Source organism: Podarcis raffonei, chromosome Z (assembly GCF_027172205.1).
Source record: "Podarcis raffonei isolate rPodRaf1 chromosome Z, rPodRaf1.pri, whole genome shotgun sequence".
NCBI lineage: Eukaryota > Metazoa > Chordata > Lepidosauria > Squamata > Lacertidae > Podarcis > Podarcis raffonei.
The window spans coordinates 42,340,333-42,367,032 of record NC_070621.1 but is presented as its reverse complement, the minus strand read 5'-3'; positions in this window follow the sequence as shown (position 1 = coordinate 42,367,032).

Below are 26,700 nucleotides of genomic sequence, written 5' to 3'. Positions count from 1 at the left end.
CAGTTACCTCGTCCAGCTCACATTTTACCAGCTTCCTCGCAGGAATATAATGGAGGACTTTATCAAAAGCCTTACTGAAATCAAGATACAGTACGTCCACAGAATCCCCCTGATCCACCAAGCTTGTAACTCTCTATCCAATGGAAGGGAGGGAAGGAGAGTCATCTGGCATTACTTGTTTTTCAGAAACTTGTGCTGGGTCTTAGTAATCATAGATAATGGGTAATGAATTCCATATGAATTAAAGAGATCTCATTTTTTAATATATTAAGGAAATAAACTATTTAATTCACATTTTGGAAAGCATGGTTCTTCTCTTACTCATAGTAGTGGCATGTTATTTGGTAGTGTTTTTGTAACAGAATTCTTACAGACACAGAACAGGTATTATGTGGCACCTGCAGTAGTGCCAATTCTACTGATTGAAGTGGATGAGTTTGCATATGCGAGGTAAAGTAGTTAGGTTACTGCAAGACTTGGAATATCAGTGCAAACTAGACAACAAACAAACAAACAAACAAACAAACAAACAAGTACCTTAAATAAAAAGCAAGCAACAAAATGAACAGGGTGCATATTATGTGAGCCCATGTGTTCGAAAGCTCACATTTAATACACGTACCTTTTGACATTTTATGAAATGTCATAAGCACATAAGTAGAGCCTGGCTGGATCAGACCGAAGACCCATTTAGTCCAGCATTTTTGTTCCCATGGTGGCCAACCTATGGCAACACCGTAATCAGGACATGAGTGCAATAGCATCCCTCCTGCTTGTGGTGTTCAGCAACTGGTAAAAGATACCCAAGAGGTATCTTTTATACTTCCTGCTGTTGCCATGCTGTTACGATGTTTATTGTGTAGGTAAAGAAAAACCTTGTAGTGCTGTGTAATAGTGGCCAATCAAACTGGAACCCCTTGTAAAACATGTCTCTGCATGCAACAGGTAGCCATTTATTCCTTCTTATGGAGAAGGTGCACACTGCCGTTGTGTGGAACAATGTTTTATTGCTCACTAAAATGGTTTATTATTAGATCACATAGTCATGTCTGAGAAGGAAACATTCATAGCTCCATTCCATAGTGATGTCTTTAGAGAGAAAGGGGGAAATCTCTCACTCAGCCCTTCACATTCTTCCCCACAGAGTGTTGCGAGAATTGTAGTTTCCTAGCAGGAGGTGCCAGTGCCAGGCTAATTTGTGCCTCAGGCAAGCCCACCTTGTCCCCCCAAATGGCTAACTTCAATTTTCAAAAACAGGTGTCTTATGGGGGGGGGGAGGAAACCACAAAGCCTGAAACTTCTAAATTGATTTTAAATTGCAAGAATATGTAATACAACAGCCTTTTATTATCTTTCTCAAATATGAAAGAAAATGATTTAGCACACACATCATTTTGAATAATCTTGTGATGTTAAGATTTAAGCCTCTTAAAAGTTTCAATTCCAGGCACATCAAAATTCACTTTGTGTGTCTTTCCTCTGCAAATTTTGCCACCCATTTCTCCTGGTCAAGTGCTGATGCTTGGGCATGTTCAGCTGGTAATAGTTGCCAAGCCAACTAGTCTCTTTTGCAACATTATTCAGCGCATGCAAGTTTTTATAAGGTTTGAGAAATTGCGTTCACCACTTGCCACTGACACTGGAAGTGTGAGGAAGATCCTTAGAGCAACAGAAACATTAGGCACGCTATTCAGGAGTTTTTGTTGTAGTATGAAGACAAGCATTCCTTGCGGCAGGAAGTCTTCGAACGATTGCTATATATTCACGGTACAGATCTTCAGTACCAATATATTTGTTTACATTATGCATCAATGGTTTTTACAAATTCTTGCAGGCCTTAAGTACATCTTCAGTGTATATAATTTTTGAAGATGCCAAATAGAGGAAGCCAAATAGAGAATTACCATGGAATGCCAAGAACTCTGATAAAGTAATCAAGCATTCCATATATATATAGTTGGTTTTCCATGGAGCGGTTAGTCCTACAGGAGAGCCACCAAGAGTGCAGTTGGATCCCACATTCCCAAAGATTAATCCCCTTTGGGTTCCCAAGTTCACAGAGCCTTTGTGTGACTCCCCTGCCCGCAAAGCTCAAGGCTTCGCCAGAGGGCTAGCCTTGTGCTCCTTTCTGATGGCCACGACAGACCAGAAGTCCAAGCATTCCAATACTGGTTGCCAATGTTGTTCTTGCCTAACTTTTTGCTGGTTAATAACATCAGCTGTTCTCTCACCACCCCCCGCTTTGATAAGTGCAATTCAAGTTCTCTCCAGGTTTGATAAATGGTCAGAATTGTTCTCATGTGAAAACAAAATTGCACCAATGTTCTGACAGTCTTTCGAATCTGTTTGTTGCAGGTTTGATGCACCTTTTGTGTTTTGCTGAACAATTTACAGCAAAACAAAAACGAAAAACAAAACGCAATATCCTTTGAGATTGAATATATCAACCATTAATGGCACATTTCTTCACCATTTACTAGTCTCCCAGAGATATCACCTTGCCAACAAAGGTCTGTATAGTTAAAGCTATGGTTTTCCCAGTAGTGATGTATGGAAGTGAGAGCTGGACCATAAAGAAGGCTGATCGCCAAAGAATTGATGCTTTTGAATTATGGTGCTGGAGGAGACTCTTGAGAATCCCATAGACTGCAAGAAGATCAAACCTATCCATTCTGAAGGAAATCAGCCCTTAGTGCTCACTGGAAGGACAGATCGTGAAGCTGAGGCTCCAATACTTTGGCCACCTCATGAGAAGAGAAGACTCCCTGGAAAAGACCCTGATGTTGGGAAAGATTGAGGGCACAAGGAGAAGGGGACGACAGAGGATGAGATGGTTGGACAGTGCTCTTGAAGCTACCATCATGTGTTTGACCAAACTGCGGGAGGCAGTGGAAGACAGGAGTGCCTGGCGTGCTCTGGTCCATGGGGTCACGAAGAGTCAGACATGACTAAACGACTATACAACAACAACAGTCTCCTTTTCTAGTCTATAGGAGAAAATCTTCTTTTTAGTCTTTGGGGAGGGAAATCATGTGATACAACCTGCTGCAGTCCCATGTTGTATTATAAGCTGTTGCAAATTATCACTGCAATAGTTAAATCAGCCATAGCTCACTAGAAAAATGTAGACATTTTCTAAATAAGATTAATACATGACTGTAAGCTTTAAAATTAAAATACAAATGCCCTTAATTGTATGTGTCTTCAATCAAAGGTCCGCAGGGTGGCAACATGAGAAAGGGCCTTTTCTGTGGTGGCTCCCCATTTGAGGAATGCTCTCCCCAGGGAAGTTCATCTGTCTCCTTCATTATACACCTTTTGGTGCTAGAGTAAGAGACCACAGGACCACAGCTTCCCTATCCTTGCTGTGCAGTCACCAAGTGGGGTTGGGCAAGATCATGGCTGAGGAACTTGTGTCCCTCCAGAATGTTGGATTCCAAGTACTATCAATTGCAACCAGCATGACCAGTGGTCAGGGACAAAAAGAGTTCTAGTCCAAAACAGGGCCATAGGTTCTGGAGGGTCATAGGTTCTTCAGCCCTGGGCAGTATAAACATAGGTCGCTTCCTCTTCCATGCTCAACTTCCTCAGAGTGGTCAGGTGAACAGACAGCAACTGAGCTGTGATTGCACATTCCTCTTGCTGCATGCTGACATGAAGTAAGCTGAGTTATTATTTATTGATAATATTTATACACTGCTTACTATGCAAAATTCATAAGTGGCTTGCATAAAACCCAGTAAGGTCAGTACTAAAGAAAAGGGAAATCCATACATAGCATTGTAAGAATGGAAAACGAAAACAGAGAATCCATCAATAGAGCATTCAGTAAAGCATCAATAAATGATGAAACAGGCCAGCTTGTTGATCTGCTGGTTGTACAGCCAGGGCTGCTTGGCTGATTAGGATGATGACTTGGTCCAACAGGAGAAGCAGGGCTGGACAGAGAAAAGTGACCAGAAGCGGTGGCTGGCCGGCCTGGCAATCTGCTGTTGCAGCTGCCACCACCGGTCCCCAGGCCGGCTTACCAAATTTTCTGGCCACCCTCCTGCACCGCTGCTCCTGGTGTGCATTCTTTCTCCTACTTCCTCTTTATTTATTATTTTGACAATTTATATACCACTTAATTACAATGCTTTCTAGGTGGTATGTAGGTAAGGTAAAGGTAAAGGTAAAGGGACCCCTGACCATTAGGTTCAGTCGTGGCCGACTCTGGGGTTGCGGCGCTCATCTCGCTTTATTGGCTGAGGGAGCCAGTGTTTGTCCGCAGACAGCTTCCGGGTCATGTGGCCAGCATGACTAAGCCACTTCTGGCAAACCAGAGCAGTGCACGGAAATGCCGTTTACCTTCCCGCCGGAGTGGTACCTATTTATCTACTTGCACTTTGACGTGCTTTTGAACTGCTAGGTTGGCAGGAGCAGGGACTGAGCAATGGGAGCTCACCTCATCGCGGGGATTCGAACCGCCGACTTTCTGATCGGCAAGTCCTTGGCTCTGTGGTTTAACCCACAGTGCCACCCATGTCCCCTGGTATGCAGGTAACTCAGCGCAATAAAAATAAAGGCTATAAAATCAGAATTCAGTTAAAACATTGCTGGAATAAAAAAGTACTCAGTAGGTGCCAGAAGTCCAACCAGGTGTGTTTGTTTGTTTGTTTGTTTGTTTGTTTGTGTGTGTGTGTGTGTGAGAGAGAGAGAGAGAGAGAGAGAGAGAGAGAGAGATCTGACCTCAAGTGGCAGGGAGTTCCACACACACATACACAGAGTTTTGGGCACAGAGTACTTGAAACCACTTGGTGGATTCAAGCTGCACTTCCAAGCCATGGCGATGCAGCTGCCTCAGGCAATTATCATTTTTGAATCCTGAAAGGGCACCATATATTTTTTTGTTATATAATTTCTGATTAACTTGTTTTTACTGCCAAGCAGATGTGCTTGTTGGATTTTCTTCCATGCCCAGGCTTGACTAATTTGGACCTTGATGTTGGGGAGAGGGTGGGATTTCCTGTTTCATTTCAGAAAGCGGGGGCATAGTGTGGGGACTGCTGAGGGGTGGGGGAGTAGTGACCCTGGGCACACAGTTTTTGAGGGAGTGCAAACCAGGGACCCCCAAACAGGTTTCCCCAGCCTGGTGTTCCTCTCTGCCCGCCAAGGGCCAAGTCGGCTGGCCAGGCTCCCCTCTGCACAGGTGGGCAAGCAGCTCAGTGCAGCCCCTCTTTGCTCCGGTGATGGTGGGGTCATTCCGGAGGCATCAGTGGTGACGGCAGGGCTGGCATCCCCCTGCCCAGTGTGCCTTCTCCCAGCATGTGAATATGCTCCCGCCCTGGGCATTGGCAACCAATGCTACACCACTGTCAGAAATCAAAATATCTTGGGAAGATGTCATGCTCACAGTGTTCATGGCAAACTAGTTTAGTTATAAAGTATTTGCTGTTTTTTTTTTGTTAATCCCAGAAACAATGTGCCTGCAGTACCATCAGCAAGAGACTCCTCAGGCACACACAGAAAGCTCTGGGCTTGATCACTTTCCTTAATAAAGTTCAGATGACTTTACGCACATTGTTGTAAACCTCTTCATGCATGGAGTACCGGTAAATGTCAGAATGTGACGCATCAATGTCTAGAGCCGGCCAACGTCTGTTTGCTGTTCAGCACTAGGCGTTGGAAGGCTTGCATTCTGACAGTTAGTCCAACATCTCCATGCAGGAAGAGATTTTTAATTATGTGTGTAAAGCTATCAGAATGTTATTAAGGAAAAATTCAGTAAACAAACAAAGAAACACACGCAACAGTTTTGCAGCCTCTTCTGCTTCAAAACATTTCCAAAGAGTAAGGAAACCACCTCTTCGGAAGGAAATACAGTTATCTATTCCCCTATTCCAGTCAAAGAGCAGAAATGAAAAGCTTGCTGCTGCCCTGTTTCCCAAGCTGGCGTGGTCTTATTTCTTCAGGGGAGCTAGAGGACTGCATATTGGCTTTCTGCCTTGTTTGGATAACAGATGGCAGATTGCTACTGCTTGCACCAGAATCGAAGCTTGGAAGTCTCTGGCTGTGGTGTAGGGCATTTTCCTTCTTCATGCAGGAGGAAAGACAGAATTGCAAAGCAGGGGTAAGGAACCTCAGGCCCAGCTTCTGAGACTCTGTTCCACGTGCTCCTTTACTTGCCATGTGATGTGTCATGAGACAAATTGATTAATTTACCGCTGCGTGACAAGATGCACTCTTGACCTGGGATCACACCTCTTGCTTGCCTGGGTGAAGATTGAAGAGATGTGCAGATATAGATACCTCTGGGTCTTGCAGGACTGGGATGGAGCTAACTGTGTGAAGGTAAGAGCTGCATAAGTTGCTCCACCCAGTTTTTACCAGTTGTAAACCTGTGGTTTACAGGAGAGGAGAGTTGCTTCTGCACTCAGGTCCTCTTTGCATGCATCCCACAAGGATCTGGGTAGCTGCTGTGAGAACAGGTTGCTGGGTTAGAGGGTCCCTGGGCCCTGATCTAACAGGGCTCTTCTTACGTTACACATGCAAGGCTTATTCTCTGCTTCCGAACACCACAGGGACAGTTTGATAAGGTGGGGCTCAACAGAATGGATGTTGTTTCTTCTGTTTCTTTTAAAATGACTTTGCTGTTCGTTGTCACTATCCTCCCCACACCCTCGCTTGTCCCCCATTTATCTCTTCTGACCTATGCATTTTCAGCAATGCCTTTTAACAGAGCCTGCTGCTGAGAACATAATATGTTCTTGTGTACATCCATTATGCTCTCACAAAGCAATTTGTTCAGGGCCGTAAAGCCCAGTTCCTGTAATTGATGGAGCGGTTGGGCAGGGGGGCTGCAGAGGGAGGATCAGCAATAAATTCCTTAAGAGGAAACCTCTCCAATAAAATAATAGTCACCTGCTCTTATCAGGTGGATTCTGATAATAAAAAATTAGCATTGGAAAAGTTATGCAGAGAGCCCACATTAGGGTTCCGTTTACAAGCACACTCCCTAATTAAGCGCTCAGGGTCTGTGAGTAGGGAGTGTGTAAATATTCTTCGCCTTAATTTCTCTGGCATGTTAGTGGCAGCTTTAAAACAGGATGCACGCTGCCAGGTCCTCATAAAATTTCCAATAAACGGTTCCAAATCAGTCACCGAAGTCACTGGTGGTGGGAATTCAGTGGGAACTGTTATCATTTGCCTGGGAAAATGAGCCTACACAAGTTGGCTGTTAGGCAGCTCCGCACCCCCAGGTGACTTCTGGGGGCTCAAATGCTGCCATAAGGTAAAAAAAAAAAGGTAAAGGACCCCTGGATGGTTAAGTCCAGTCGAAGGCGACTATGGGGTTGCAGCGTTCATCTTGCTTTCAGGCCAAGGGAGCCGGCGTTTGTCCATAGACAGCTTTCTGGGTCATGTGGCCAGCAGGACTAAACCGCTACTGGTGCAACAGAAAAACCATGACGGATGCCAGAGCACACGGAAATGCTGTTTACCTTCCCGCTCCTGTGGTACCTGTTTATCTACTTGCACTCTGATGTGCTTTTGAACTGCTAGGTGGGCAGGAGCTGGGACAGAGCAACGGGAGCTCAATCCATCTCGGAGATTTGAACCGCCAGCCTTCTGACTGGCAAGCCTAAGAGGCTCAGTGATTTAGACCGCAGTGTGTCATAGGGGCATACCAGTGCTTCTGTGCAACCTGCTTGTCCTGTTTGTTCCCCTTCGTGTGGCAGGGAAGCTGACCGTTCTTTTGATTTTCCCACAATGCACCTGATATAGCCTCGCTTTCAACCATTTTGGAAAACTGAAATTGGTGTGCGGATTCTCAGACCCAGACACTGCCTCCCGTCAAGGGAGTGGGAGTGTAAATCAACAGGCAGCCTCACTATTAGGGCACTTCGCCAGGGACCTAGCATAGACCCTGCTGTTATGTATGAGGCCCCATATAAAGCATTGCCGTACACATTTAAACAGTCATGGATCCCCACCCCCAAATCTTACAAACTATAGTCTGTTAAAGGGTGCTGAAGGTTGTGAAGCAACTCCCTATTACCCTCAGAGAACTACTACATCCAGAGTAGCTTCACAGGCAGTCCCTCTTTCCAGGGAATTCTGGGAATTGTAGCACAGCTGAGGGGAAGAGTAGTCTTTTACCAGCTCTCTGCACCCACAACCAACTATAGTTCGTGGGATTTTTGGAGGGAAGCTGTGAATACTTTCAGCAGTATGATACTGCTTTAAATGCATAGTGCTAATGGGGCCACACATTCATACCCAACCTCTCCTCCAAGAAGCTCAAGGTGACGTATACAGTTCTTCCCCTGCTCCATTTCATGTTCACAACAACCCTGTGAGGTAGATTAGGCAGAGAGACAAGAGGCTGGGCCAAGGTCACCCAGTGAGCTTCATGGCTGAGTGTACATTCCTGGTCCCAGCTTGTGGTGCTGCTAGACATCAGGGTCTCCCCTAGTTCCTTGGAGTGGCAAAGGTGGACAAAGTCTCTGAGCACAAAGAGGCCATGCTATGTGCTTCTTGCCAGATGTTTACCAGTTGGAAGGGACCTCGAAGGTCATCAAACCCAACCTGCCACCAATGCAATAAATCTGTAGCCAGGATCCCTGAAAGGTAGCCATCCAGCCCTTCTCTAACGGGGGAGAGCCTACCCCCTTCTGACGCAGCCTCTTTTGAACACCTTGTACCATCAATAAATTATTCCAAGTGTCCATTCTTGCAATTCCAGCATATTGATTTGGGTCCTACCCTCAGCATGGGACGCGGGTGGTGCTGTGGTCTAAACCAGTGAGCCTCTTGGGCTTGCCGATCAGAAGTTTGGCAGTTCGAATCTGCATGATGGGATGAGCTCCTGTAGCTCTGTCACAGCTCCTGCCAATCTAGCAGTTCAAAAGCACACCAGTGCAAGTAGATAAATAGGTACTGCTGTGGCGGGAAGGTAAATGGCTTTTCTGTGTGCTCTGGCACTTGTCATGGTTGTTCCGTTGTGCCAGAAGCGGCTTAGTCATGCTGGCCCCATGACCCGGAAAGCTATCTGGTGGAAAAATGCCAGCTCCCTTGGCCTGAAGTGAGATGAGCGCCACAACCCCATAGTCGTCTTTGACTGGACTTAACCGTCCAGAGGTCCCTTACCTTTATCTTTACCTACCCTCTACAGCAAGTCTTCATCCATCTGATGCCCTTCAGTTGTTGTTGGACTACTGCAACTCCCATCAGGCACAGCCAACAGGCAAAGTTGATGGGGCTTGTAGACCAAATCATCTGAAGGGCACAAGACTGTTCCGAAACAGCATAAAACAAAATTGTTGTTTGTGTGTGCATCCCTCGGCATGTAACTTTCTGCCCCAAGTGTGTGTCTCTGACGGGAAGGAGCAACAGGGTACGTTCTTGCTTCCTTGCCCTGTACGATATCCTGGCGGGGCAGTTGCCCGTTCATCTTCAGAGGAGGTAAAGTACTTCTTCAATTGATGGAATGGTTGATTGACTGTGCTTCTGTGCTGCTTTTCATTCAAATGGATCTGAAAGCAGCTTGCAAACAATAAATAACAATAACAGAACAAAACAGAATGAAACATCACAAATCTGGCATAAATCATATGAAATAATTTACAAGTCATCATTAAAATGATTGCAATCTATAAACCACTATTAACAAAAATAAGCTAAACATCACAATTGCAGCAAAAGTCATGTTATATTATTAACAAATCAATACGGCATTTATCATCTGTTGGGATCCACCCCCAGAGAGGGTGGGGCAACCCAGCCGGATGGGGGGCATATACTAATTCTAATATTGTACTACATACTACTACTAATAAGCCATATGAACAGCATTGCAGGTCTCTGTGTGATAACTGTATTTTTGTGCACATGGGGATGAGTGCTTTTCTTCCCCCAGGTAAAAGGGTCCACACCCACTGCAGAAGCTGTTGAAATATTTTTGCGTTAAGAGAGAGGAGCCAGGGAAGAAGGCAGGCAGGCAGAAGAAGAAGAAGAAAGGGAAGCATGAAAAAAATGGACAGGCCTGTTGTGAGTCCTGCCTCCACACAATTGCTCTCTTGTCTCCTTGCCTATGCTCTTTGCATTCCGCTTTTAAATGCATTCTCCTATGATGCGTCATGAAAAAGCTGAGGGGACGGGTAGCAAGCTGGTTGAAAAAGCTCTCCTCTTTCTCTAATTGGAGACAGATCTTGAAGACAAATGGAGCCACTGTCCTTTCTTGCAGAGGAGAAGGAGGAGGCAGCCTTCTCATGTGACCAGCATAGCTTTCTCAGGCCCTCACAACTGGGCCATGTTGACAACCAGGACGCAAATTAAGTCCTGCAGTAAAACCCATTGTCAGGCAATTTATGAGTGGGAGGGAGGGAGAGAGAGAGAGAGAGAGAGAGTTTCCCCTTGATTTATATAGAACCATGGCTTGTTTTAAGCTTTATATGCCAGCCACAACTTTTCGCATTAGGCCACAGTGTGCCTTTTAATATGAGTAACCTTTAGCCTGTGCAATCCAGCAGTCTGCTATCATTCAGATTGCAGAACGTGAGGGTTTGTGAGTGAGTGAGATGCTATCCATTCACTACTCTCCTTTCAAAAGTATAAACAGGCTTATTTTAGAGGCAACTGGCTCTTAGCAGTGCCTCCGGTAACACCAGGCAGCTGGGAATCCTGAGAATTACATGGAAGAATCCACAGAGTGATTTCTTCCTAAACATTTTCTATAACATATTTCCCTGACCTCCCCACACCTCCCCTTCTTATATTCCAATTCAAATTGTTAGTTCAACAAGTTCTTATCCCCAATTTTTGACCTTTTTCTATTTAGTTCATTTTTAAAAAAGCCAATTTTACCTTATAAACATCAATATTTATATATCAATACTCATTCTTAAAACCTCTTTCTAAAGTAGACCCAAATTCCCTTCCATGACTTCCCCAATTTTCATACGAATAGCAAAACAGAGTAAAAGCAAAAACCGGGAAAGGGGTGGTGGAGTTTGGGGATCCAAAGGGTGCATAATTATAATCTAATTATGCACCCTTTGGATCCCCAAACTCCACCACCCCTTTCCCGGTTTCAATCCCCAACAAATGTCCATCAGTCTTAATCTACTATCAGCCTGGAGATCTCACGTCCGAGGCTCTTAATTCTCTCTCAATTCCTCTCTGTCAGTTTTTTTGATAGTCCTTAATATTAAACACCAGATCTCGGAGAAGCTCTAGCCGAATGGGATCCATGTTTCTTCCAGCCAGACCTCCATACTTAAAAGTGGAGCCCGAATCTTGTTTCTTACTCCTTTCAAATCCAAATGTCCCCAAAGCTCCAACTTCCACCTTAATCAGATTTGTAATCCTTGGATCTTCAGATCTCCACATAAGGAGATCTCTCCGTTCTTCAATCTCCAATTCAAACCAGATTTTCAACATCAAGTTCTTATTTTCCTTTGTAGCCATCATGTCAGGCCTCTGGGTCTCCTTTGTCATCTGCAGCATTACAGCTCCTCCTTCCTTTTCCTCAGGAACAACATATATCTCTTTCTCCACACTCTCAAAGTTCTCAAGTTTCTCTTCTTGTCCAGCTGCATGGACTTCCTGAGTCAAGTCCTTATCAAATTCAATGAGTTTATTTACTGTTAAATCCAGAGTTGCAACATTTGTAGCCAAAACATCAATTTGGCCTTGTAACTTTCCCAAGAGAACAAAATCTCTGTCCAATTTAGCATGTATTTACCCTCCTTCAGCCATTCTTGTAATGTCCCAAAACCCCTTCTAGAGGGATTTTGGTTACTTAATCTTCCTTCCAGTTCAAATCCAAAAGTCAAGTTAGTTTGTATCAATTCTTCCTTGTTTTCAACAAATTATAACCAAATTGTAACAAATATAACCAGCAGAGACAACAGAAACAAAGTTCTCTTTTTCAGTCTTGACAGCTAATTTGACAGCTGTCAAACTCTTCAATACCTCTTCAACAGGCTCTCTCGCGGATCACTCCTGGGTCCGGGGGTGGTGGTGGCACTTCAGCTCCCAAAATTAGCTCTTATCCTCCAGTAAAATTACTTATACTGCCAAATCGTGAAATTAATGTCTTTTGCCCAATAAACAAGAAAAAATTCTCTCGACCTTAGTTAGCTGATCCTTGCTTTAGATTATTTACAAGACGGGGAGACGGACTTCCTGTTTGCGCCTTCCCCGATCGTGCCTAATTCAAAAAAAAAATAAAATTCTTTGTAAATCCAATTTCCATACTACTCACGGGTTGTTGCTTTTAAAGTCCAATTGTTCACAAGAAGAAGTCAGCGCTTTCCGACCATGGCATGCGGCTTCACTCCGCAGGAGAAGCAGTTGACTCTCAGCACCGCGCCGCTCACCCCGCCCCCCGTTCCGAAGCCTTTAAAAAGGCTCCTTCGCGGGTCGGGGGGCGCAAATGGTGCCCGCCGAGTCACCACGTTCACAGGCTTCACCGCCTGTGATTTCTGAGGGTCCCCGCGTCGCCGCCGCGGCAAGACCCAACTCCTGCGGAGCCGATTCCCTCCGGAGCTCGGAGGGAATCCGCCATTAGCCGATGGCGCTAACCCGGAAGTCTGATGTGAGGGCGATCTGGCTGCGACATCTGTCACCCCATTGATCGCCAGGGTTGATTCGGCTGATCTGGCTGGCTAGGCGGGTGTCCCCTTCCTCCCTCACCGCTCCATGTGCGTCCCTCCCGATTCCTTCCTAAACAGACTGTTTCCACCCTCCCCCTCAGTGTCAAACATTTTTTTGGATCCGAAAAGCTACACATATGTCAGTGTGAAGGATGGGAAATCTTTAGTCCTTCAGGGACACTTCCAGACTGTTGCCATTTTAGGTTGGTGATTCAGTCACATACCAGCAAATTCAGATTGTGCAGTTAAAACTGATTAGGTGGTCTTACACGACAAACCTCCTTCTCCTGCCAAATACCTGACTTTTTGCAGTAAGGAAAGTGATGGGGAAATGCACTGAAAAGTGTGGGGTAACACTTGCTGTGATGCAACGTCATCTAGCCTTCTCGCAAGCAAATCAGAGCAAATGCTCATTGAATGGCCAGCAGGTCATCTGCAAGCACCTCAGACGTAGCTGGATTTGTAAGGGAATAATTCCATCCCTGAGTGTCTGTGCTCTTGTCCACTCTTCTGCTTCTCTTATTGCTTTCCCCGGAAAAAAAGCCTGCTGCCCACCACTAAATGGAACAAACGTCAATTCCACCCACCCACCCCCATAGCTTGGCATTTCTTCTAATTCAGTGGTAAACAGTGAGTTTTTCCCAAGTAAAGCAGCAGGACAAATGAAAAGTCTCTCAGACACATGTTTTCTAGGCCTGGGTCAAGGGCAAGTGTGAACGAGCCCTCTGTCAGCTCTTTGAAACAAATACTAGGCTTAGGCAGAGGACCTAACTGGACCTAATACTCCATTGTGATGCACAGACTAAAGCAGACATTGACAGCTTCTCTATTTTTGTGGGAAACTGTAAGTCAGCCTTCTGCAACCTGGTGTCCCCCAGATGTTTTGCACTCCAACTCCCATCAGCCCCAGCCATCGTTGCCTCTGGTCCAGGATGATGGGAGTTGCAGTCCAAAAACAGCAGGAGGGCACCAAGTTGAGGAAGTCTGGTGTATATGCTATATCTCTCACATGCTATTTTCTATTTGTTGGGAGCAAAAGTATAAAATAATTATTATTATTATTATTCTACGTCTTTTTCAAAAGTTGGTGGATTCATCATCGGAGACCAGATAACAACAGTATCTCCTTGACCAACTGTTAGCCACCTCTATGTCTGAAAATTGGATTTGCAGAATCTGGATTCGAATTTCTGCTCTGCTAGGCACACTAATGTTTGGCTTGGCCTGCTTTACAAGGTCGTTGTGAGGTTCAAAATGCTGCTCTCAGCTCTGTCCGGGAAGTGAAAATGAGGCAAACATTCCTCTGTTTAGCAGGAAGAATTAAATATTGAAGTTACTCTAGCAGCTAGCATGACCCTTGACAGAGAGAAATCAGAGAAACTCTATGTATAATTCAGCCATCACCTTACCGACTCTTCAATTAGTAAGAGCCTTTTGGAATGAAATACTAATTTGAAACATTTTGTCCTCAATGTGCTGCCCACTGCGATTTCAGTGTGTCAGTTTGTAAAACTTCACATTAGAGCTGCTGTCGCTTCCTTTTAAACTCGTCCCCTTTTAAAGTGAACTAAATCTGGGTCATTCCAGAAAATTATTTCTAATGGTGCTAATTCAAACCCACCTCCATAGACCAGGGGTGCTTCAAGACTGTCACCTTTCTGTGGCATTCAAGTGCATAGTTATTTTCTGCAATTAAGGTGGAATACAGCACTCTGTAGCTCTGGCACAACAAATCCTCTTAAAAACGACAACACCGTCTTTTTGCAGTTAGGAAAGTAACAGGGAAATGTTCCAAAAAGTGTGGAATTAACAAATGGTTAATTAGAAGGTGTATAAATGCCCTCAAAGTAAATCAGGATGAATACTAATCATTAACCACCCTTTAAACAAATAAGAATAAATGCTCAATAAAGACCAGGCACAGGACAATTCTGGACTGAGACTATTTTCAAATGGGATTCTGGCAAATCCAGGTTGCACAATTATAGTTGATGGGAAGGTCTTTATTGCAACAAACTCACTTCCTCAAAAGATTAGACTTTATGCAATAAGGAAAGTGACAGGAAAATGCACAGGAATTTGCAACCCTTGTTTTGACGTAGTACCATCTAACCTCCCTGCAAACAAATCAAGGCAATGCTAATTAAATAGGCAACTTCATCTAGTCTCCCGGAAAATCAATCAGGATGAATGGATAAACAGGTGGTCTGGAGAAGCCCCAAAACTCAAGGGGAACAAACAGAGGAGTGTGGCTGTAGAATAATGATTTACAAAAGCCATTCTCCCTAAAACGGCATGCATCATTTCAGAAACCCTGAGCTATATTTTATCCTTTATAGTCTCATTAAATGTGGTATGTTTGGCGTAGAAGAAGAGACAATGGCAGATTTTTCTGTTTTGATTATGAATTGTTCAGTGAAATGTTATGCTTGTATACAATCAAGTACAATGTCTTCTCTAGTGGGTTTGTTTAGGGCAGGACTGGGCAAACCTGTGGCCCTCCAGATGATGTTGAATTCCAGCTCCCATCATCCCTGGTGATTGGCCATGCTGGCTGATGGGAGTTGGCATTCAACAGCATCTGGCTCCACATCCCTTGAATAGCCAAGGAATTGAGAGCCTCAACCTCAACCAACTGAGCTAACTGACGATATTATATACAAATGCGTTCCAAATGTCATTATACTTGTCCACACGAGGAGCACATCTATAAGCCCCAAGGGTCATCATAGCTTCCACCCACTGATTAAATGGAGCCGTACACTTATCGTTCCAGTGCATCAGTATCAGTTTGGCACTTTCATTGTACAGCTTTGTTGCATGCTGAAAATGCACCTCCTTACCTTGACCTTTTGACAGTTTCTCTCTTTTGTTTTGGTGGACCCACTTCTTCTGCTGAATGTATGTTGCTCTGTCCATTTTACAATTGCATCTGTTTTTATCATTGTTGTTTTCCATTGCTTGCAACCTGCCCTGGGACCTTGGGTGGGTAAGAAACATTATAAACAAACAAACAAACAAACAAAAACAAACAAACAAACTTAAAACTTGGAAAAGACTGCACAGCACTGTGAGCTACTGTATCTAGCCCTGGTCGGCTTGCCCGGGCTTTTAATTAGCTCAGATTCCTGTAGCGGCAGAACCAACATCTTCCCAGTCTGGCTACGAAGGCAGTGCTGGGGTTTTAGAAATGCACATGCCAAGCTGCTCATTTTCACAGGCGATTGCCCCATTGAGATACTGTATTTGTGAACTCAAGTGTTCCTCCAGTGCGTCTGTATATGAATGTAGGGACATTCTTTTCCTGGGAAATCTGCAGTTAGGGGAAAGGAATGTGAGGGCTACTGTCTACTGGAAGAGAGGGGGCTCATTGTGAGTTTTGGTCCAGCTCCACGTTGCATCGAGGTGGTGGTGAGTGTGCTCAGCTGCGGGGAACTAGCAGCAGTCTTAACTGTATGGGGTCTGCATTACTGCAGAGAGGACACACACGTATCCATGCAATGCCTCAGCACATTCGTCTCTAATATGACCTGCTTGCTAGTTCAGCATCTCTTCAAGCGGCACACTCTGCATCGGCCACCTGCTTCTCTCTGCAGTTCTGCTCATCCCTTGGCCTTCCTGGCTAAGTTGCTGTAAACCTTCTAGGGTGTTGAGCAGTTAAGAAACTGGAAGCTGGCAGGGTTATATTTTGAGACCCAGGATCAGTGCCTCTCTCTCTTTCTCTTTGTCCTCTCTAGTTGGCATCTGTCTGTCTTGAGAGACAAAGGAGGAGTGTAGCTTTGGGGTGAGGTCAAGCTGTTGGAATGTTGCAGCGCCTGCTTTGGCTGTAGAGACTGATATGGAAGAGATATGCTTTGTTGCAGCTGGGGCAGAGGAAGGCATGCAGTTGTGCTGCTGCAGATGCACCAGGGCGTTTCTTCTCTAAGTGCTCCTGCCACTCCCCCCCAGAAGAATCCTACTGTTCTATTAACCCAGTAGGTCGGGGTAGGGAGCATTTGGCCATCCAGATGTTGCTGATTGACAACTCCCAGCAGCCCCACCAAGGATGGCCAATGGGCAGGGATGATGAGAGGAGAAGGGCAGAGGTGTTCCCCACCCCTGCAGAAGGTTGAGGCAGTTCTTGATGTGGACAGGCTGCTTGGACAAGTGAAACCGACCACCTGTCTCCTTGATCCTTGCCCATCCTGGCTGATAAAAGCAAGCCGGGAAGGGCTGGGCGATGGGCTCTGCGGGGTGGTGAATGCTTCCCTCTGTGAGGGAGCCTTCCCAGACCCGCTGAAAGAGGCGGTCATTAAACCGCTTCTTAAAAAAACATCTTTAGACCCGGCTAATTTGGCCAACTATCGCCCGGTCTCAAATCTGCCATTCTTGGGCAAGGTGATTGAGCGGGTGGTTGCTGAACAACTCCAAGCACGCCTGGAGGAAACGGACCATTTGGATCCCTTCCAATCAGGGTTCAGGCCTCACCATGGGACTGAAACTGCCTTGGTCGCGCTGGTTGATGATCTCCGGCGGGCTAGGGACAAAGGTGAGAGCTGTTTCCTAGTTCTGCTGGATCTCTCAGCGGCCTTTGACACCATCGACCATAACATCCTTCTGGACCGTCTAGAGGGGCTGGGAGCTGGGGGCACTGTCATACAGTGGTTCCGCTCCTTCCTCCTGGGCCGTGTCCAGAAAGTGGTGGTGGGGGATGAGTGTTCAGACCCCTGGGCTCTCACTTGTGGGGTGCCTCAGGGTTCTGTCCTCTCCCCCATGCTTTTTAATATCTATATGAAGCCGCTGGGAGAGATCATCAGGGGGTTTGGACTGGGTGTTCATCAGTATGCAGATGACACCCAGCTCTACCTCTCCTTTAAATCAGAACCAGTGAAGGCAGTGAAGGTCCTGTGTGAGTGCCTGGAGGCGGTTGGAGGATGGATGGCGGCTAACAGATTGAGGTTGAATCCTGACAAGACAGAAGTACTGTTTTTGGGGGACAGGGAGCGGGTTGGTGTGGGGGATTCCCTGGTCTTGAATGGGGTAACTGTGCCCCTGAAGGACCAGGTGCGCAGCCTGGGAGTCATTTTGGACTCACAGCTGTCCATGGAGGCGCAGGTTAACTCTGTGTCCAGGGCAGCTGTCTACCAGCTCCACCTGGTACGCAGGCTAAGACCCTACCTGCCCGCAAACTGTCTCGCCAGAGTGGTGCATGCTCTAGTTATCTCACGCTTGGACTACTGCAACGCGCTCTACGTGGGGCTACCTTTGAAGGTGACCCGGAAACTGCAATTAATCCAGAATGCGGCAGCTAGACTGGTGACTGGGAGTGGCCGCCGGGACCACATAACACCGGTTCTGAGAGATCTGCATTGGCTCCCAGTACGTTTCCGAGCACGATTCAAAGTGTTGGTGTTGACCTTTAAAGCCCTAAACGGCCTCGGTCCTGTATACCTGAAGGAGCGTCTCCACCCCCATCGTTCAGCCCGGACACTGAGATCCAGCGCCGAGGGCCTTCTGGCGGTTCCCTCATTGCGAGAAGTGAGGTTACAGGGAACCAGACAGAGGGCCTTCTCGGTAGTGGCGCCCGCCCTGTGGACCGCCCTCCCATCAGATGTCAAAGAGATAAATAATTACCTGACATTCAGAAGACATCTTAAGGCAGCCCTGTTCAGGGAAGTTTTTAATATGTAATGCTGTACTGTTTTTAACACTGATTGGGAGCCGCCCAGAGTGGCTGGGGAAACTCAGCCAGATGGGCGGGGTATAAATAATAAATTATTATTATTATTATTATTATTATTCTTGATTCTTCAGCTTTTTTATGCCAAGGTTAACTAGGGTACTGGGTAAGGATGAAGTCTCTCTAAAGTAGTGCTTCTCAACCTTGGCTGTTGTTGGTCTACAGATCCCATCATCCCAATGGTCCTGCAAGTTGGGATGGTGGGAGTTGTAGCAACAGCAGGGGACTCAATTTTGAGGGGGGGAACTGTTTCAATGTAAGGGTGGGGAACCTCAGGCCAGTGTGCTGAATGTGTCCCCTCCCCAGCCTCTCTGCCTGGCCTTTGGGACTCTCCCAAGATCTAGAACACACTCCTTCTCCATGGGCCACACCTCTGCTCTGCATCCCCTTTGAGTGCTTTTGCTTTGTTGGAATGTGTCTTTGCACTCAGATAGCATTTCTAGCTTGCCTAAATGGCAGATATGGAGGGGGTGTTTGTGTGTCATTCAAAAACTTCCAGATTTTATGATGCTGGAAAGTAGCCTATTGTACAAAGCTAAGAGTTCCACCTGTTGTTCCACCCACTTATGTCTGTAGCCCCTCCCACTTTGCACTCTGGCTCTGCTCCCCATTGCCAGGTGGCACCCCAAAAGGTTGCACGTGAGGGAATGTGGCTCCCTGGCTGAAAAAGCCCCTTAAACCTGCTGCGAACCTCCCTGGGGACATCAAGGAATCTGAAGGAAGGTCACGGGCAATATGTTCAGGAAAGGAGTTTAATTGAAATTGATTCAATGGCACAATCTGCTCAAGGAGCAGTTTAAAAGGTTTAGCAATGGCACAAATAATGGCAGGGGTGAAACAAAGGTCAGCTAACGATTGCAAGATGCAGTCCTGCTTCTGAAAAGCAAGGGTAGATCCCCCTCTGACGCAGATTAAATTGCGGCAAGCTTTCTTTATATGTTTGTTGTGAAGGATTTGGGTTTGGACAGCAGAGATTTAAGACTGCTAGGATGAATGCTTTGATGTTCCTTAATGGTCCAGGCACATCTTTTGCCAGGGAAATTACAGGTAAATGCCCCAGGAAGACTAGGAAATACTTGGAGAAGCTGACTGACCCCAGTACTGGCACTTGCAATGAAGGGTGATGCAACCCAATCTGTATCTGTCCTGGATTTGAAATTGCTTTTACCTATGAAATGTATTTTATTTTTTACATATGGAAATGTTTTTAATTCTTTTTTAATTGTGTAAATGTTTTTATTGCCAAATTGTTTTGAGATATAGTCTGGGAAGCAATTTATAACTGTAAATAAATCATGTGTGTTTGTGTGTGGGTGTGTGCATGTGCGTGCGTGCAAGTATCTCTACCCCCACGCATAACTTGTTTTCTTAATCCATTCTTCTCCCTCTTTCCCCCCCAGTCAGTTCCAAAACTGAAGACTTCCTTGCCTGGCTACGTTATGACTGCCCAGACTGTTTTTCTCCAGCCCCTACCCAAGCAGGTAGGGAGATTTCATAGCTAGTAGGCACCAGCCATCACAAACCAGCAAGGAACATCTTTAGTTTCACTCATTAGCACTGAAGGAGAAAACATCACCTGCCATCAGCTAAAGAAAAGCCAACTGAAAGGTCATGCTTAGTTGTGGTTGCCTAGGCAATAGGTACACAAAATCAAAAAGGCATTGGAGAGCTGTGAAAGAGGAATTCCTGGTCTCCCCCTCCCCATAATTTCATATCTTTCCTATTTCTTTTCCATCTTTTTTTATCTGCTCCCACCCCCCACCAAAAAGTTGTACTAATGTATGTTAAACTGCTTTCTCTGCCCTTCAACCTGGATTTTTATAGACGTTATTTTTCTTTGATTAGATAAGGATTTAGGATCAAAGGGAGGTATAAATAGCTGCTTACTAAATGGATCTAGATTTTGCGGGTATTGCAGTCATTCAGACAGAAAGCCCTACAAGTTGGACTAATGCAGCTCTGCGTGTCTTGTGTGTCTTTTACTGGGGTTGTTGGGGGAGGGGGAAAGAGACCTTTGATAAGATGTAAATTGCTTTTCTTTAAAATAATAGTTAACAGATAGATGCAGATTTTCCATTCATTTGGCCTTAAGTAATACTTTTTTAAAAAGTCTGCTGCATTCTGTGGCTTTGCATTAAAAAATGGATTAAATCCACATCAGATGAAAAGGACACCCCTATTTTATTTTTCAAGCTTGCATCTTGGAAAACGTCATACTACGCAATTTGGCTACAATAGATTTCTTTAGATTCCAGTAGATTCCCGCCTCAAGTTATCTCCTGCTTTGCTGATATGGGTTGCCATATTTTGAAGAGCAAAAAAGAGGACACATTTGCTGACTTCTGCTTTTAGCACTATGAAAACTCTGCCCATGAAAAAGAGGACATGTCCTGGAAAATGAGGACATATGGCAACCCAGATATAAAAAGCTGTTGTGCTTCTTTTTACATCTGTGTGGGTTGAGGTTGATTTGGAGGCTTCAGCTGGTGGAAGAATGCTGTAGCTAGGTTGCTTGTGGCTACTACTGCCAGCGGGACGCGGGTGGCACTGTGGGTTAAACCACTGAGCCTTGGACTTGCCAATCAGAAGGTCGGCAGTTCGAATCCCTGTGACGGGGTGAGCTCCCATTGCTCGGTCCCTGCTCCTGCCAACCTAGCAGTTCGAAAGCACGTCAAAGTGCAAGTAGATAAATAGGTACTGCTCTGGCGGGAAGGTAAACGGCGTTTCCGTGCGCTGCTCTGGTTCGCCAGAAGTGGCTTAGTCCTGCTGGCCACATGATCCGGAAGCTGTATGCCGGCTCCCTCGGCCCATAAAGCGAGATGAGCGCCACAACACCAGAGTTGGCCACGACTGGACCTAATGGTCAGGGGTCCCTTTACCTTTACCTTACTACTGCCAGCATGCAATTCCTTGCTTGTGGGATTTGCACTGGCAGCCAGTCTGCTACTGGATCCAAGTTCAGAGTGTTGTTGGTATTAATATGAAAGGCCCTATACATTCAGGACCAGGCTGCTTGAGAGACACTTTCAATCTAGTGGGTCACTGCAGTATGTGGGAGAGCTTCTCCTGCAAGTCCCAAAGATATTGGAAGACCTTTTCACAGTGACTTGGAGCAGATCTTTCAGTGTGGCTGCCATTGTTGAGATAAGACAGGTGCCCATCAAGTTAACTTTACAGAAACAACTGGAGATATTTTTGTTCTAATAATAATAATAATAATAATAATAATAATAATAATAATAATAATTTATTTATACCCCGCCCATCTGGCTCGGTTTCCCCAGCGACTCTGGGCGGCTTCCAACAGAATATTAAAATATAATAGTCTATTAAACATTAAAAGCTTCCCTAAAGAGGGCTGCCTTCAGATGTCTTCTAAAAGTCTGGTAGTTGTTCTTCTCTTTGACATCTGGTGGGAGGGCGTTCCACAGGGCGGGTGCCACTACCGAGAAGGCCCTCTGACTGGTTCACTGTAACTTGGCTTTTCGCAGCGAGGGAACCACCAGAAGCCTCTCAGAGCTGGACCTCAGTGTCCGGGCAGAATGATGGGGGTAGAGACACTCCTGCAGATATACTGGACTGGCTTTTCCATGAGTGGCCTCTGCCATGGCCACGGTTTTTATCTAATGTTGCTTTTAACTGTTTTTGTTGTTGTTGAATTTTGTAAACTGTATGTGTGGAAGGTGATTAATAACTAACTAACAAGATACATAACCTGATTTCTTCCTAACTTCCACTCCAACCATGCACCTGTGACTCAGGTTCATGCATCTGGTCTATGACCACATATGTGATAATAAATTTGATAGCTTTTAAGGTGGCATTTAAGGGACGTGGGTGGCACTGTGGTCTAAACCACTCAGCCTCTCAGGCTTCCTGATCAGAAGGTCGGCAGTTCGAATCCCCACAACGGGGTGAGCTCCCGTTGCTCGGTCCCAGCTCCTGCCAACCTAGCAGTTCGAAAGCACACTAAATAGGTACCGCTTCAGCAGGAAGGTAAACAGTGTTTCCATGCACTGCTCTGGTTTCACCAGAAGCGGCTTAGTCATGCTGGCCACATGACCTGGAAAGACTGTCTCTGGACAAGCGCTGGCTCTCTTGGCCTGTAAAGTGAGATGAGCGCCGCAACCCCAGAGTCGTCTGCAACTGGATTTAACCTTTACCTTTTTTTAAGGTGGCATAAGATTCTTTGTGGCTTTTGTAGAAAGGGACTTTGCAGGTTCTCACCTCAGATTAAAAGGCAGGGGGAAATTAAATTACTGTAACCACTGTCCTCCTTAAAGCTTTTGAGTAGGCATGTTTCTTGTCTTCCAAGCAGCAAAAGAAAGCTCCCTGTCCCTGCTGTCACTCTCCCTTCCACCATGGTGTGTGTATATGTGTGGAGGCTGCCAATGAGAAGCCGAGATGATCAGACGCCTCTTTTAATGGATCCCACCCCCACCCTCTCTCAAATCCCCTGGTGATTGTTTGACAATCCTGACCTAAATTAGGAAGCCATAGTCTTTGTATGCTTCATTCCCATGACTTCAAAGATAGGCACAGAACTCAAGCGGCTGAGAAAGAACAGAGGTTGCCAGCTTGACATAAAATCATAGCACTAAGGGACCCCGGTGTCATCTAGTCCAGCCCCCTGCAATGCAGGAATCTCTTGCAGGATCCATAGTTCTGCTCCCCAGCAGAGATTGCGGGCTCTTTCTGCTTTTAAACACACACACACACACACACACACACACGTAGAAGCACAAAAGAAGCAAACAAACACACAACCTGCTTTCCTTCCTTTTTCCTGGTCAATACATTGATTGACGGAGGGATTACCCCCTGAAATGTAAGCTTAGCGTAGAGTGATTTTTTTCAGTGGCTGCAAACTCTAAATTTAGAGGTGGTAAGTGGAGGAGACCTGCAACGAAGGTCACATCTGCACCAAGCATTTATAGTTCTCTTATACCACTTTTAACAGTCATGGCTTCCCCCCAAAGAATCCTGGGAACTGTGGTTTGATGCAGGGGCTGAGAGTCTTTAAGAGACCTCTGTTCTCCTCACAAAGCTGCAGATTCATGAAGGTAGCCGTGTTGGTCCAATGCAGTCGAAATAAAAATTTAAAAAATTGTCCAATAGCACCTTAGAGACCAACTAAGTTTGTTCTGGTATAAGCTTTTGTGTGCATGCACACTTCTTCAGATACACTGAAACAGAAGTCACCAGACCCTTATATATAGTGGGAGGGTGGGGTGGGGTATTTCTCAGAAGGGTAGTAGGAGATGGGTGATTGGCCCAATGGGTATAGTAAACCTGTTGATGACTGTTAACAACTGCAATTAGTCCAACAGGAAAAAGCAAGGGATAGCATGCATATGCATGTGTAATGAGACAAGAATCCAATATCTCTGTTCACACCAGGCCTCTCCATAGTTTTCAGTTTGGTGGTAAGATGTAATTCAGCAACTTCTCTTTCAAGTCTATTTCTGAAATTCTCTTGTAATAAGACAGCAGCTTTGAGATCTTGTTTTGAATGTCCTGGGAGACTGAAGTGTTCTCCTACCGGTTTATCTGTCTTGAGAGCTACAAAGTAGTTTAGCAGTCAGTCCTTCTCCCCAGGAAACTGGGAATTGTAGCTTCATGGGGCCTTGTGACAACCATGGTGTGGATAGATCAAAGTTAAGTTTTCCCTTCCTCTTTTTATTTATTTATTTATTATTTTTATTATTATTTACAATGCACATACAACCACACATATACCAAAACTTAAATACAAACAATGCAGAAATACCAACATAAATACTACATTTAAGTCACTTCCCTCCATCATTATTTGTCATTTCTTTTTTTTAATGTTCTTATTTACATTGCAATTTGTATCTCTCATCCTTGGTATTGTTGTTTTACTAATATTTTGTTTTCTGAGTCAACTTTACAAACTTAATCTAAACATACCAGCATGTTGTCTTTAGAACAGTGTTTGCTCATGTATTCTTCAAACCATTTCCATTGTGACCTTAGTTTCTGGTTTGTTTGATATCTTATTATTGCAGTTAATTTTGCCAACTCAATAAATTCTAAAAGTTTATTTAGCCAATCTTCCTTTGTAGCTATGTAGTTTCCTTTCCAGATTTTAGCAAGTAGGAGCCTTTCTATATTTCTATAGAAAGAGGAACAAGACAAGGCTGTCCCTTATCCCTGTTACTTGTTCATATTAATATTAGATATATTAAATTTGGTAACAAGGAAGGAGGAAGAAATCAAGAGGATTACGTTAGGGAAAAGGTCCTTCAAGCTGAAGGCTTTTGCCGATGATATAATATTAACAGTAGAAGATTTTAAAAAAGCATCCCTAAAGCTTTAGAAAAAATAATAGAATTTGGTGAAGTGTCGGGATTCAGACTCAACAAAGCCAAAACAAAACTAATGGTCAAAAATATGCAGGAGGAAGGAAAAAAAAAGATTTGAGAAAAATAACAGGATTGGAAACAGTCAAAAAAGCAAAATATTTGGGCATCCAAATTACAATGAAAAACATTAATTTGTATGAGGACAAACAAAAGACTTACCAGTTCTAAAAAAAAAGGGAGAGCCTTACAAAGTTCACACAGAAGTATAATATTGTTTATTTTAACTCGCCTGTGAAAACAACTCAGGCTATTAAGAAGAAAAAGGATAACATCAAGAAGATTGGAAGATGGGACTGGTGAACATTAAAAGCAGGACAAATATGAGATGATCGAACCCTACTGAGCTGAAAGCATGGGAACCCCAAACAAAATTTATAATTTGCCAAAATATTCAGATTTTATGATTTGTATTGGTATAATTTGGAATAATTAATGTGATATGATTGGATTGTTTAATGGAAAACTTAATAAAAATTATTATAAAAAAACTATAAAGAGACCTGGAAAGAAATAAGAAGAGATCTAGAAATCTGGTCAAGATTGAAACTATCATTCTGGGGAAGAATTTCAGTAATAAAAATGAATATATTGCCCATTTTGTCTCTTTCAGATGATTCCAATCATAACAAAAAAAAGATTGTTTCGAGAATTGGAGGAAAGTTTTAACAAAATTGATCTGGCAAGTAAAGAAACCGCGCATCAGTTACAAACTATTGATGGGTAAGAAAGAGAGAGGAGGATGTGCGTTGCCAAAAAATTTATTACGAAGCTGAGTGTTTAATCTGGATAAAGGATTGGATTTTATTGGGAAAATTAGCTATGTTAGACCTAGAGAGCTTTGATAATAGATATGGGTGGCACGCTTACCTGAGTTACGACAAAATAAAAGTCCACAAAGGATTTAACAGCCATATTATCAGGAGTGCTTTATACAAAGGGTGGGCTACATATCAACCATTACTAGAACCAAACACACCATGGTGGCTGTCTCTATTAGAGGCTTTCACGGTTAAAAGACTAAATATGACAGGGAACTGGGCAATGTATAGGCAACTATTAAAAGAAGAAGAAGACCAGATAAAGTTGAAATTATTTGAAGATATAAGGCACCACTTCACAGACTGGCTTCAATACCATCAACTAAGCAACCTCTTTAATTTGGATAAAAAATTAGGCTTTGAGAAGGAAGAATCAAAATTACAAAAAGTTCTACTGGGAAATAACAAAAAATTATTATCAAAAGTATATGATTTATTATTGGAATGGAATGTAAAAGATGATGTAGTAAAAGAAGTACAGATCAAATGGGCCCAGGACATCGGACAGGTAATATACCTAGAACAGTGGGATAGGCTTCTAAAGGCTGATATAAGGTTCACCACCTGTTATTCTATAAAAGAAAACATTATGAAAATGTTTTACAGGTGGCACATAACACCTTCAAAACCTTGCCAAAATATACAAGTCGAGATGCAATCTTTGTTGGAAATCCAAGGAGGTAGAGGGAACCATAATACACTTATGGTGGGGTTGTGGAGAAGTTAAAAAAAATGGAGTTGTGTGCATGAGGAATTTAAAACATACTCAAAATTCCTCTAGGAAAAAAAACCTGAGGCATTTTTAATGAGCATATTGAAAAGATAGGAAAGCATTATTTCTCAAGTTTTCCCTTCCTCATCCTGCCCCCATAGTCCCAGAGCTGCTTAAAGATAAAGGTAAAGGGGCCCCTGACCATTAGGTCCAGCCGTGACCGACTCTGGGGTTGTGGCGCTCATCTCGCTTTATTGGCCGAGGGAGCCGGCGTACAGCTTCCGGGTCATGTGGCCAGCATGACTAAGCCACTTCTGGCCACCTATTTATCTACTTGCACTTTGACGTGCTTTCGAACTGCTAGGTTGGCAGGAGCAGGGACCAAACAATGGGAGCTCACCCCGTCGCGGGGATTTGAACCACCAAC